At 38.0% G+C, this 12,228-nt stretch overlaps 2 long non-coding RNA genes across 2 annotated transcripts in view; one reads left to right on the top strand and one right to left on the bottom strand.

The window, feature by feature from the left end:
• Positions 1 to 6,588, top strand: part of LOC125322144 — a 135,246-nt gene extending 128,658 nt beyond the window's left edge. The window contains exons 5-6 of the long non-coding RNA XR_007201868.1: positions 2,603 to 2,769; positions 5,098 to 6,588. This is a non-coding gene — a long non-coding RNA (uncharacterized LOC125322144). The remainder of the gene's footprint in view (positions 1 to 2,602; positions 2,770 to 5,097) is intronic.
• LOC125322143 overlaps positions 1 to 12,228 on the bottom strand; it is a 179,454-nt gene that overhangs the window by 128,578 nt on the left and 38,648 nt on the right. The gene's annotated exons all lie outside the window — the stretch shown is intronic.

Raw genomic sequence — 12,228 nt, 5'->3', positions numbered from 1 at the left:
GAGGATGAAGTGCTCCAGCTTTCACAGCAAATATTTCCCTGCAGCCTGTGTCAAAAACACCAGAACAGCTACTTCCCTCCTAGAGCAGTGGAGAACCCTATGCTGGAGCAGGTGAATATTTCTTCAAGGAACTGGGACCTGTGGAAGAGCTCACATAGAGAATCAAGTTTATCCCAAAGGAATGCAGCCCTTGTGGAGCCCATGCTGGAGCAGACCTTGAAGGAATGTAACCCACAGAGAGGACCCATGCAGGAGAAAGGGAAAAGCATATGGAGGAAGGAGTAGAAGAGAGGAGCTGTTATGGACTGGTTTCATCCCTCATTCCCACTCACTGGGGGGGTGGAGGAGCTGGGAACAAGGGAGTAAAACTGAGTGTGAGAAAAAAGGGAGTGGAAGAGAGGTGGTGTATTACTTTTTGGCTTTGTTCCTCACTACCCAGATCTATTTTAAATGTCTAGAAATTAATTTTCCCAAAGCCAAATGTGTTTTGCTCATGATTATAATTGGTAACTCTTCTGACTGTATTTATCTCAACCCACAAGCTTTTTCATCCTGTTTTCTCCCTTTGCCCTGTTTGGGAGAGGTAGTGAGTGAGCAGCTTGGTGGGAATTTGAACCTTATCCAAGGTTAACTCATGGTGCTACTCTGCTGTAAGACATAATGTCTTGGGGTGACTTTATGATGTGTATCCCCTATCTCTGCTCTATGCCACGAAACTAATTTTGTGCCTTTCTGTGCCTTTAAACTGAGCCTGAGAGGGGAGAGAGGAAAAAAACCCAGCAAAACTTTCAAAGCAGTTTACAGTTTGTTTTCAAGGACACAGATACACAGACTTCTCTGCGTTTTGCTTTCTGCGGTAGAGAGCGGAGGAAGCACTGCTTGCTTTCCAGCCAGCTTTCAGCCTTTTTTCTCCGGAGAGAGACGGAGAGTTGAACTTTTGTTTTCCTGGGACTTCAGGTTTTTTTCCCTTTTTCTCTGCTGGACAGTTTCAACATCAGAATACATCAGGAGGACTTTCCACCGAGGCCTTGGCCCTGGAGGAGGGCCCACGACGACCCAGCTCCAAGGAGGGGGAGAGAGATCTACAGAAGGACTCTGAAATTTTCCCAGGTTTCTCTCAGCAATGTGAGAGGTTTTATTATTTAGCATCATTATCCTTTTCCTTTGTGGTTGCTAAATAAATAGTTTTTATCTCTTTCACTTTCCTTCGAGGAAAATTTCTTTTTTCCCCTAACCTGGTGGGGGGAGGTGGTTGTAACCTGCCTTCTATCAGAGGATATATTTCCAAATTTGTCCAAACCGGCACACATATTTAACAACTTGCTTTTCTGTTATGTGGTCTCTAAGTCTCCCTAATTCAAAGTTTTACATTGAAATAACACTGAACCATTTCTATTTGTTTATTTATCTACTTACTTTTGATGGACAGTGAATTCGTTGAAAAATTCCCTTTGGGGAGAGCTTGAAGTATTAAAAAATCTGGGTCAAGTTTATGGTTTCAGAAGAGAAAAAAGGATTACATTTTGATAATGTTTAAAAATGCTATTTTGATACTTTGAAAACAAATATTTGATATTTTTGGTTTGAAATTTTTCATTTTACTTAAAAATTGACTTTCAATTTCAAAAAAACAAGCAAATATTTATATCCTCTCCAGTGCCATTGTACATCCTAAAATACCTCTGTTTGTTTATGCTGAAGAAAATTTTGAAGTTTAATCTAGATTAATCTTGAATTGGTTTTTTCCCATCTAAAACTGGGAAATTAAATATTCCTTTTGTCATGTTATGGGCGGTATTTTGTTTTGTTTTGTTTTGTTTTTCCCCAAATTCCACTTTCAATACAGGTATCAACCCAAGGTATCTTTCATCCACTTTGTTTTGGGACAGTTCTCAAATGTAGCACTGATTATAGCTTCTTTCCATACTCTCATAGATGCTAATCTTAGCTCCCTGTACATCTCATTTTTAAAAAAATGTTGAGAAATAATTTATTTGCAGACTCCCTGCTTCAAATTTCCAGCTCTTTTAAATGATCATATGTCTACTCTGGCACTAGTCATTGACTGGTAACTGCAATCCCTAACTTAGATGTTGTAATGGGAAAATATTTGCAATAAATCTGACATTGTGTATTTTACAAGTGATTTGACTGCTATTTTCTTGAAACTTAAAAAATCCTAATGTCCTATCTTCATGTGGCAGCATGAGAATTCAATTTACATTTCAAAAGAAAAAACATCAACCTTAGCTATAAAGTTTATGAAGAAAATCTCAAAAATTAAAAGTAAATTACCTCTATCTTCTGCAAATTATTCTTTTAAATCTCAAAACTGTAGTTCAATCTTACTTTATTCTTAATTCTTTATTCTCTTGGTCTAACAAGTATTGTCTTGCCAAGGGTTCATGAATATTCTAAGTTTATGGGAAAACATTATGTATCTTTGTTTTCTTTTCAGTTTAACTTCTTTTATATTATATTATTGCCCACCTGGCATATAAATGCCTAGGTACCAGAGAAGCTAAGGAAGTTTCCTTACACAGATATAGCATAACTGTGAAAGTGGCAACAGTCTTTTTCCAGGCTCATGTTCTCTGCTCAGTCCATGCAGCAATTTTGGCCCATGGTGAAACCACAGCAAGAGAAGCATGATCAGCAAATGTCACCCATGTAGCAGAGACCTGGGGCAAGCTAATCCAAAGAGGTCGTTAGTCTCAGTGGCTGTACTCTACACTGCTGAGTAAATACACCACCCTCTTCTCTGGCCAGGTAAGGCTTCTCCATTTCTCTACAAACTATGGACTGTAACTTCATGTGAGTGAGGTAGAAAAAGGTGCAAATTGAATTCTTCAATAGCCATGATAAAAGTAGTTTTGGTACTTGGAATGGAGTGTCAGGAGATCAGTCCCGATCTGGCATTGACCTCTTCTATGGAGGCTGAACTTTTCTGAAAGCTTTTTCTTTAGATGTTTCTTTCTTTACCGCTAACGAAGAGGGATGGTCTCTAACGCAAAATTCCTCCCGTAAGGCAGCATCAAGGACCGAATAGGTCAAACATTCACTTTTAAGTGATTTATGCATCAGACATATGCCTATTGCAAGGTATGTCGAGCACTAAAATCTCTGTATGCTTCCTATTGCGCAAGAATAGTGACTTCGGATGTGAAAACATGAACTTTAAATAAGTGTGTACAAGTTATATCTACTCCAAACCAGAAAATGTGCGAGTGGTGAAAATAGAGGCAGATAAATATTCAGGCTACATTATATATTGGATTGCATTATATATTGACAAATGGATAAAAGAGAACTGGCTGTCCTGGGGGTTCCTAATGAGATATGGACTCCTTTACTTTTAGGTCACCCTTGTGAATCCCAGCAAGGTCAGGAACTAACAAAATGTGGCCTGAATTGGCGATGGCAGTCCAGTTCCTTACTGCCAGATGTTCAGATAATAAAAGAAGCTACAGTGACTGGCAACATACTATAGCCTTGTCAGAGAATCCAAATTAGCTTCCTCACCAGCTACTGAAAGGCCATGGAAAAGTAGGTCCTTCAAAAGCTGGTCTGAAACATGTCGTGAGGAAGTTCCTGAACAGCTTCTTGTGCTATATCCCTTCTGCAGATGCACAAAGGACTCCACTTTCTACAGCTATCAAATCAAAACTAAATTAATTTCCACTGCAGATTTAAAACAAGAACATACACCAGTTTGTGCTAACACTGACCATAAAAGGGAATAAGCAGCTAATGCATCACTCCTTTCACCTGGGATTTGTTGTTCATCATAATTCAGTATGTTATGGTAAACCAACACCTCACTATTCAGAGGTTATTTTCTGTGATATTGCCTGAATATCAGAGGTTCCTTCCAGTGGACTAATCAGCCCTCTTTATTAGATGCGACTGTATATTCATGATCCTGTTGGGATAGATAGAGTCTCTATAGTTTGATAATAAAAATATGTGCTAATGGGTCTCCTTGCTCTTGATTTCTCACATGAAGAAAGAGGAAGAGTGGGCATTATTTACCCACAGGTAAAGTAAAAACTATAAAGGTAAAAGGCCTTTCCATGCAATATACTGCTCAAATGTAATAATCCCTGAGATGCTTATTTTAGTAAATGAATCAGTCACACTGAGCCAAGGAAGGGAGCCATCTATTACTGTGCTATAAATGTTAAAGACCCTATTTAGAGCCTTTATCTCTGGAAGAAACAAAGCCGTTTTTGCTGATATTTGTACGACATCAATAATGGTACCTCACTAAGTTGTGAGTAGATGTTACAATTGCAGTTTGCCCAATTCTTTTTCACTGGTCATCAGGGAAATTCATCTAAAGCAACCAAAAAAACATAGATATGTTTGCATCATATTAATAAGAAGAGAAAGCAAGGTAGCTGCCAATTGGCAGCGGAGTATGTTTTGGTGGTTTGATAAGGATACTAAAGAGTTTATGATGTGACAGATGTTTCACTACACTATTGTGAAATGAATAGATTATGAGAAGTAATTAGATGTACATTGGAATCAATGCTGTTATCATCGAGGCCTTCGGGCTATGCAATAGATGAGAGTCATGGCAGCAGGTGGTCCAATGGCTCGGAGACAGGAAGACACACCGCAGGAGACTGAGTGACAGGTTTCACAGATCCAGGGGGTGAGAGATCTGAGCTATTGCCTGCATTTGTAATCTTTACTCATGTATAAATAATAACAACTACACTATTGACTTCATATGCTATGTCATACCCTCTGCTACCCCCTACACACACACATACACACACATATACAAACACACACAATCGCACATATATTCTGCAACTTTTCCCCTCGGTTAAAGATATTTTTTTATTTTCATGTGAAAAAAAAGCATTCATCCCTTTGATTCCAGTGCCAACTCAATGTTCTTTGATTAAAACACTTAAACAGAAAACCTGACAACAGCTTTGAATACAGTGCAGTGTGTTGTGTGCCTAGTGCAGAAATGTATATGAGCTTTCCATGAGAGACTTAACAGAAAGTGAGGTTCAAAAGGTACAGTTCTTATTATGCTGCTCTTTTTCAAGCTTTTCCTTATTTTCTTTTCTTTTCCAGCAGGTCCCAAACAAGGAATCATCAGTATCATGCGTGAATTGCCTTTGCAAAGGAACTAGCAAGCTGAGTCATCTGGATAGATAACATACAAAATCTGCTGACTCTGGGAAGATTTAGGTCCTGACCCAGAACCTCAGTTGTTACATGTCCCTTGAGCTTCAACCTGGAACTTCTGGGCTCTCCTGCACCAAGTGGAGTGGATAACAATGGAGACCTAAGGTAAGTGTCACTAGCACTCAGCCTCTGATCCCATGAATGGTTCATAGTAACAGGAGGTGGCTCTGGAAAGCCCTTTGGTGCTGCTGCTTGTCAGTCCCTGCCTGCAGGTGTTTGCTGTGAAATCTTTTATTTTATTGTTGAGGAGAATGACACTATGATAAAAGAGAATATTGAGACATTAAAATGTGTATTTCAATATTCTGAGTGTAAACATAAATACCAAGATTTTTCTTTGAGGTGTATGAATATCAATGCAAACATATAGTCATATATGTGATGTGTATTTGGATAAATAATTTGTTCTGTACGAATAACTACCACGGACAGAGATATGTATAATTTAAGGTGGTGAAAGGAAAGAAATCCAATGTTACAGAACAGAATAATAACCACAAGTGTAAACTGATGAACTATGATGGGTCTTGCTAAAGAAAGATATAGGGCAAAACCGTCAAGTGTATATATATGTATGAAGCATGGCAACAAGTATGTTGGTCTAACATTGTAATTTAAGGAGACTTGGCTTAGCTTACAAAAACCCCTAAGAACACCTAATTAAGTGTCTTTACAGTGATAGTTATATTTAGACAGATTGGTCTGGGGAAAACAGAGAGGTTGGGACTCTGTACAAATACAAGACAATATCCTGAGATCAGAAACATATGTTTTCCCTGTGTGAAAGAGTATACAAACAATTATCCACTTATCAACAAATATCTCCTATTGCTCCTGTCTCCCAGAACCATATACAACTGTGCCATTCTACCACCATAGAAGTGAAGAACCTGTCAAACCAATTGAGTCAACTTTTCAGCAAAGTGGCACCTTAGTGGGACTAACAACGTCAAGGAACAAGGTGGAAGTCAGACAGAGCTTGTCTGGAGTGACGGCACTGAAAATCCAAATTCCCTTTTGAAAACCTTAGTCATTGCATGTGCATTACCTGCTAGACTAAGTTACCAATTTAAATGGTGAAACCTCAAGAGGCCCATGCATTGGGCTAGCCAATCTATATCAAAGGAGGTGAGGAAACCTATTGCTTGGTTGATTGAATCTGACTGAGGTTCAATTTTCTGTACTGATAACCTCCTCTTTAATTCTTTTGTTCCTCTTCTTTCCAAATTATCTACACCCTCGGGTACTCTGAAAAAAAATGAGATCTTACCTGGTAATATTCATGCTTTTGTTGGCCTGTCTTCAACCCTGAGAGGGTGTGAGCAGCACCACTAATACCAGTGGTGTACTTAACTGCCCATGTCAGGACTGAACCAGTCCCACTAATTCCAGAATATCAAATTCCTTCCGGGACTTTGCTCAGGAAGAGCTTGGTAACCATGACCAAGCTTGCACTTGGTGAAATAAATTGCAGTTATTAAACACATTAAAAATAAGTGTATCTTCTTTAAATTGTACAACAATATACACTGCAAAACAGACTGTCCAGAAAGGAAATGCTTTATTCTTCTAAATATGAATTCTAAGATCCTTCTTATTAGTTTAATATTATGAGGTAGGCAGACAGGCATATGTTCCCATTTTTTGGACTTTCAAGTGTCTTGAGTATTACCAGAAACTACATTCAGTTTCTACCATCAAGGCCACCTGGAGGTAAGTCCTCCTAATCAGATTTCATGGGTCAATGCAACGCCCTGAGAGGAAGAAATTCTGAGTGCAGCTCTCTCACTCTTCAAGCAGGAACCAGATCACTGTGGGGCATTGTCTTAACAGTATTGACATTTCCGACTTTTAAAAAGGAACTGGCTCACAGTCACCCCTGGATGTCTCTGGTGTCAATATAGAACCCAGGGGAACTGTGAGGTCTAACAGCCTTTCCCAGTTTCTTTCCCTGCTCCCCTGCCTTCACATTGTATATCAGGATTAACTCTATCCCATCCAAAACCAGTGCAGGCAGTAACATCACAAAGGAAAAGTGCTCCCTGCACACACCAATATCAGCCATTCAGGGATATCCTTCATCTCAACCTTCTTGCCATTTTCTCCTAGTCTCTCTTGTTCATTTGTCTGGTCTCCCTTAGCTTGTTTTTACTTATGTCTTTTTTCTCTTTGGTTCTAGACCTTGGAGCCCACTACCAGGTCATATCACACTCATGTTCTTGTCACATTCAAGCACATCTCGCCCAAAAGGTAAGAAAACAATGAACAGAAAGGAGAAGATCTGAAAGAAAAATGGCTCAGCTAATAGCAGAGAATGTCTCAGTAACTTCAGTAGCAAAACCCCTTATGTTCATCCTCTACCTCTAATTAAATAATGAGATCTCCATTGAAAGTTGTATCCTTTATAAAGGCTAGCAAGTGATTACATACCTATAAGGACCTATAAGGATAATCATGCAGGTGCTTTTCTCAGCAGAATGATGAGAGTCATGCTTTCAGCAACAGTGCTACCTTAACTTGCAAATTATTTGGGATAGAATCTCTGTATCCCTATGTTTAGCTAAAAAGGCCCTTATAAACATTGGACAATAGCGGATCATAAACAATAACAATCTTCCAAGTTCAGGTCTTTTACAGTTAACGTTCAACAGCTCTTCCACTGTGAAAATGTTGCTGAATCATCTACCATTTGCTGAACTTCCTGACAAAGCCTCTGCCCAGAGGAAAAAAATCAGGTGAGGAAAAGTTTGAGGTTAATTACACAAGCCTTTTTAAAGTTGCTTTGCAGTAATAATTAATATGTACTTAGCTTTTCAGTAGGTTTTGTTGCAGTCCTGGCTTTCTACCACATGTGAGGCTCTTTTTGTCCTGTCACAATTCCTGTGTTTTCCAGAGGGTTGTCCTATATAATCACTTTTTTTCAAGGTGGACTATTTTATATGCTCCTTTTGCCACAATGTCAACATTTCTAAGTCTAAGGAGTCAAGTCTTGTAAATGCCAAGCATAGTGTTATGAATATTACATGTATCTAAGGCTAAGTTTTTAAATCTTTCTTTAAAAATCTCTGCTCTTCCATTGCTTGTTTTGTCTCTACACATGAAAAGGTGCACACACAGTCATATTCAAACACATTTTTGTGCATATGATATATATGGCCAAAGATAAATGACATTAATTTGTCCAGTCTTTTACCTGTCATCAGTTTCATGGCTAAGTCTATTTTTATGGTAGCACTGAAAGAATAGGACTTAGTATTTGAAACATGCTGTGGCAGACTAACACTAGCAATGCAGGGGTAGTAACACTGTGGTACCTGCACTGAGTGTAACCAGCACAGGGTCACTGTTATCACTGGTATTTCCTTGGGCAAATTTCCTTGTGCAGTTTCACTTTCCCTTTCTCTCCTTCGGATAAAGAGAAGTGATGGAGAAATGTATTTCTGTAAAATCGATAATACTCAAAAATCAGACAGGGTTGTGAGAAGGATACTTATTTGATGTAAAAGGTGCAGTAAATGTTGAACGAGGATGTTCAGAGTGTGTGACACACACAGAAGGTGATTATTTGCATTCACTATGATTCACCACATCGTTTCCTGGGATAAATAATATTTCCTGATCTAAACTACTCACAGATAGAAAAGACAGAAGACATTTAAACTTCAATATTTTATTCTGCTCTGGAGCTCAGGCTGCCAAAAGATGTATTCTGGACAATTCACATGCCACAGCCTGGAAATGCCTTCTATACTCAGACTCCAGCAAATCTGGTTTTCTTGAATAACTCATGTGCCCCAATCTTCTGTAAACCCAAAAGTAAATTAAAAAAAAAAATAAAAGAAGAAGCAGCTAGTTCTTTATATTTTGTTTTTGCATGCTTGTCTTACAGTCTGATTTCTAAGAAGCAGAAGAAAGGCAAGGAGGATGCTCAAAGATTCCTCAGGGACTAATACAACTTAACTTCAATATTTAATGCATGCATGTCTGAAGATTTGTTGAGTTACCAGGGCAACACCTAACTCTGATAAGGAGCTTGTCCAAAGGAAGTAAGGGACAGAAAGACATTTTAAGAGATTTATGAATTCACCAAGTATGAAACCCCAAAAACATTGGGCTGACACTCCTTAGTTTCCTGAAAGAGCAAGAACATTGCTGACTCATTAGATTTGCTGTGGTGGTAGTTTTTTCTTCTTTCTGACTTTGATGACCTATACATGAAGATCTACTTCTTCTAGTCAGATGCAAAATGTAATGACAGGGAATAAGCTGTCCTCTAATTGCTGGACTGTTTTTCCTGGAATTTCAGGGCAAACCTATTGTCAGTATTCAGTTGCAAATAAAAGTTTGCTCTGCAAATTTATTAATGAAAAATGGAGTATAACTAGCTTATGCAACTAAATTATTTTGGAATTTTGGAGGCATTTGAACTATATTTTACTTAAATGAATAACCAAAGAATAATATTCATGAAAGATGAGCTATGACTGGATATGTCTGCAGCTACTAAAAAGGTATCATACTTAATACCTAGTCAATGACAGAACTTGTCTTGTTCTCTGCTAATAACTGAGATCAAATAGAAAGAAATAATTCACCCTGCTTTCCTGATTCTGAATTTACTGAAAAAATCTCAAAATACCTACCTATGGAACTATATAATATATTAATCTAGTCATTTTAAGAGTGGAGTAACTCATCTGAAGTCAGTGGAGTCAAACTGGTGTAAATGAAGATGGGATAAACTCATGCACAAAGAGTTAAAGTCAGTGGTAAGCACAAGGATATACCCTTGGCAGCTGAACACTTAGAGACATTCACTTTATAAGAAGAAATAAAGTTTCAGAACCCTTTTAATTCTCTCCTGGTGTTCCATTCATTGGTGCACAGCAATAAAGCTAGGCAGTTTGTCTGGATCTTTTAAGTAAACATAGTAATTTCATACTTACTTTTAATATTGGAACCACTGCTAAATGCTATGTTCAAAAAGCATAAACAAACCACAAGACCTGCTAATCAAGGTAAGAGCCATATGTACAAAACAAATGGAGTCTTCCTCACCTTTGGCTTGAGAAAACAAAAAAGAAAGGGATTTCAGCAGCATTTTCTTTAATCCAATTTACTTTGGGTTTAATCTCCAAAACAAGGCTGGCCTGCTAATTCCCAATTATAATGGCACATGTAATCAGAGTCCTCATTAACAAAGACTGACTATATTGTCTATTAGGAATGGAAATCTGAAATGCAAATTCAGCAAATCAAAACATTAAATGAGCTCTACCCAAGATGCTTAGAGCTCCTGCCAGGGCAGCGCATGCTGGCCGACACCTGCCCTGAATTCTCCCTCCAGCTGAATGTTTCATTCTGTTCCAGTCTTTGCCTCCTAATTGACCTGCTTATGATCTCTGCTACAATTAACATATGCTTATTAGTAATGGCTGGTTAAAGATTTCAAACTGCCGCAGTTTACAAAGTCTAATAGAGATGGCACACCACAGGAAAGATGAGACCACTGTTTTCCTCATCAGCAGTGTCATAGTGGTTTGGTTTCATGTGATTCAAATGAGATAATTTTTCACATCATCTGATGTCTGCAAACCCATTCTAATTGAAACTGGGAATCTGCACACAAAGTGGCTTAAGGCTCCTGGTGCACTAAATGAAAATCAGTTAGGGAATAGGATTTTTTTCCCCCTGTAACCGCAGGCTTAGCAGAGATGGGAAAAAGAGTTTTTTAGAAAGAAGGGGACAAGGAAACAAAGAGGGAGAGAGGGGAGAAAGCTAGTTTGAATGACAAGAAACAAGAAAATACCCTACCCACAGTATGTTTGGTCAAATTACTTAGTCCATTTCTTAGCTGTTAATAAAGGTTTATAGATGCATCTGTGAACTGGATGATTTTTTTCAATTGTAGTAGAAGAAAAGAATAATTCTCATTACCAGAGTACTGATTGCTATTATTTTTTTTCATGCTCCTTATCCAGGAAAACATTCTTAATTAAAACAAATAAGCAAGCCAAACCAAACCAACCAACAAACCAATCAAAAAAAAAAAAAAGGTACTGTCACTTAAATGTGCAAAAGTGGGCTCTTATAGTATGACTACTACAATACTTTCACTAATGTTAGAGTAATGTCATATTAACTAAATTTTCTTACCTGAAAAAGATTATATTACTGCTGATTTGGCAGGTCAGTCTACTTTCATTAAATTTTCCTCTGTCTTCAGTGTTTTTGCGTATTACTATCTCCAGCCTGCAGGAGCCAATAGGTAACAAATAGATCTCTTCCAGCTGGTTTCATTCCAGCTTCATTAGCAATGCACTAATACAGCAATTATGTCTAATTCTCTCTCCTAACTGCATTATTATTATTTATCTAAGGTTTCTTGCTGACCATATTTATTCCTATTAATTTTGTTCCTTGATTTCACTTGATCATAATGCATTCTTAAAGAGATGATTGGGCATTTTACAGTCCTTCCTTTTGTATTCTTATCTTTGATTATATAAGCCACTTATCCCTTTGAAGTCTCATACTGCCAAAATCCCAGAAGGCTGGAAAGAGGGCAAGAAAATATTCGGGTCTTATGTTTTGCTCCTATAACCACAGACATTTCCACTTCTTACAGAAAACTGCAGGTAATATTTTTTTGTGGAGACTTCAATCCTGGTACCAAACAAATTCAACGGCAATTTTTGCCTTATTTTCCTGAAAGACATTTCCTAAAACTAATGTTTCATGCTTCATTAAAAAAACATGTACTCAACAACATATTCTTGAACCCAGGATACAGAACTGTGTAGTTGGCATAATCCACACACGCTTTGCAAAGACATAAAACACTCACTGCTCTGGAAAAAGCTACAGTTTAAGTCAGGCAAATAAAGTAGGCAGAAAATACTAGGTTCCAACAAAGGTGAGGATAACCCCAGAGAGCAAATTCATGCTCAGCTGTACAGTTGACTTGTCGACTTTATGAAACGATCCAAAGGAATTGGAAGGTATAATTCAGTTTGT

This window comes from Corvus hawaiiensis, chromosome 2 (assembly GCF_020740725.1).
Source record: "Corvus hawaiiensis isolate bCorHaw1 chromosome 2, bCorHaw1.pri.cur, whole genome shotgun sequence".
NCBI classification, from domain to species: domain Eukaryota; kingdom Metazoa; phylum Chordata; class Aves; order Passeriformes; family Corvidae; genus Corvus; species Corvus hawaiiensis.
Note: the sequence above shows the minus strand (reverse complement) of the source record. Positions and strands in the feature narration are given on the sequence as shown.